The sequence below is a fragment of the Petaurus breviceps genome, unplaced genomic scaffold, assembly GCF_028583685.1.
Source record: "Petaurus breviceps papuanus isolate PSGF00001 unplaced genomic scaffold, PetGlider_PUasm1.0 400, whole genome shotgun sequence".
NCBI classification, from domain to species: Eukaryota; Metazoa; Chordata; class Mammalia; order Diprotodontia; family Petauridae; genus Petaurus; species Petaurus breviceps.
Window position 1 is genome coordinate 2,559,620 of NW_027186316.1, and position 2,218 is coordinate 2,561,837.

Genomic DNA, 2,218 nt, shown 5'->3' on the forward strand with positions numbered 1-2,218 from the left:
CACACACACACACACACACACACACACACACACACACACACACACACCGCTAACAATTTGAGTTCTCCCAAAGTAGAATGGGATGTCTCAAGAGGTGGTGGTTTCCCTTTCTTTGGAGATCTTCAAGCAGGGGCTGGATGACCACTTTAGGGTATGTCATAATTGGTATTCCTTCTTGTAATGTTAATGGGGTATAAGCTCTTCCCCACCCATTAATGGCCTCAAGTGGAGCCCATTAAGGGAAACTTGCTCAGAGGAGGCTTGCTTATAGGAAGGCTTTCATACCTTTTGTTAATTTCTAATTAGACACTGAGTCATGAGGCTTGTGATGCCTTCTGGCTCTAAAAAAAGGTATATATATACTCTGAGGTCACTCATTGGAAGAGTGTTGTGATTTGACCAGATGAGATTCTGGGTAGCCACTAAGGAATCCCCCTGCTTTGAAAAACTCAGATATTGGTGCTTCTCTCTTTAGTAACTATATATGTATTGCCTTGGTCAGACAGTTCTATCTGTCCATTGATCTGTGCTAATTTCTCAGACAGTTAGAAGCCCTGTCTGTTGGTCTTTATTTCTCTGCTTGTGTTTTCTCTCTATTTTCTTTGTTTGAACTTTCTCTGAAGTTCAGGGTGTTGACTTTTCCCCTGAACTAATGAATATAATTTTAAAAAGATTGTTGCCTCCTTGAACAGCTGCCGTTCCTACTAAAGCAGATCTAAGAACCCATGCTAGCAGCCATCCTGGGTGTGCCAATGTGGTTGCCACCACACTTGTGAGTATAGGTTGGACTAAGTGGTCATTGAGGTCCCTTCCAACTTTCAATTTCTGTGATTCTGCAAAATTATGAAAAAAAAAAAACAACAACCCGGGTCTTCCTGACTCTAAGTCCATGTAGCAGCAAGCACCCCAAGCGTCTTCAGGGTTGCTGCCAACACGGGTTCTTGGATCTGTTTTGATAAAGAAAAGCAACTCAAAATGGGTCAACAAGCTTACTTTAATCAGTCAAACATATATCGTTTACCTAGTTCAGGGGAAAAAGGTCAGCACCCCGAATTTCAAAGTATACAGACAGAATTATCAAGACAGAAACAGATCAAGTAGACAGCTTTCCAAACTGTCCAACCATTACATCCATTCCAAATCAACATCTGGGTTTCAACATCTGGGTTTTTCAAAGCCAGGGGGCTCTCACCAATGGCTCCCCAGAATCCAGATCAAATCACAGAACACTTCTCAAAGTGAGCCCCAGAACAAAGCTACACATCAAGGCTTATATAGCCTTCTCCTGGCTCAGAGAATGTAACAACCTTATTGACTCACTGGCCAATCAAGAAGTATCTACTGAAAAACAAGCCTCCCACCCCAGGCTCCAGGTGCACTTTAGCCTAGGGGCAGGGAAGATCTTCAAATTTACATTCCCATTACATTCGGCCCCAAGATCTTTCATGCCCATAGCATAGACAATTTACTTTTGAATTAACATTAACAGTCATAGGTTACATTTGCAAGATACATAACTGAAGTTACCAAAGTGGCCACTGGGCCTTAAACAAACACAAAGTACATTGCATTACCACTTCAATTCAAAACAAGAGTCCAAATAAAGTTCTCTTGGGGGGAGTGGGTGTCCTTCCCCTCACACAGCTCCAGCCCCAGCTTCCAAGTACAGAGAGGGGGCTGGGCAACAAAACCAACAAGGTGGGGTCCTTGGGGGTCCAAGGCACTTCATCCCACCCACCATAGTCACAAGTCCATCCTCCCCCTGGGTCCCAAACTGTGGGATGCAGCCAGGAAACACACTCAGTGCCTCTGCTTTGCTGCTCAGTTCTTATCTTTTCCTGTGGCTGAATTACGAACTACTGGGTTCCTTCTTCTCCCGCAGGTGGCATCCGCTCCTGGCTTCTGCCCAGGTCCTGATGCAGGCAGCTCACCATTCCTCCTCTCAGCTCAATGAAGTCTGCATGCAGGCCATTTTCTCTCCTGGTCCATGGCTCCACAGAGCCACAGCTACCACAACTGGGAAACAAACAATTATGCCAGTCCCCATACTTTCCTTTTACTCTGCAGATCCTGTTCGTGACGCCATTTTGTAGCAGCAATCACCCCAGAGTCCCCAGGGTGGCTGCCAACATAGGTTCTTAGATCTGCTTTGGTAAAGGAAAGCAACTCAAAATGGGTTAACAAGCTTACTTTAATCAGTCAAACATATATCGTTTAC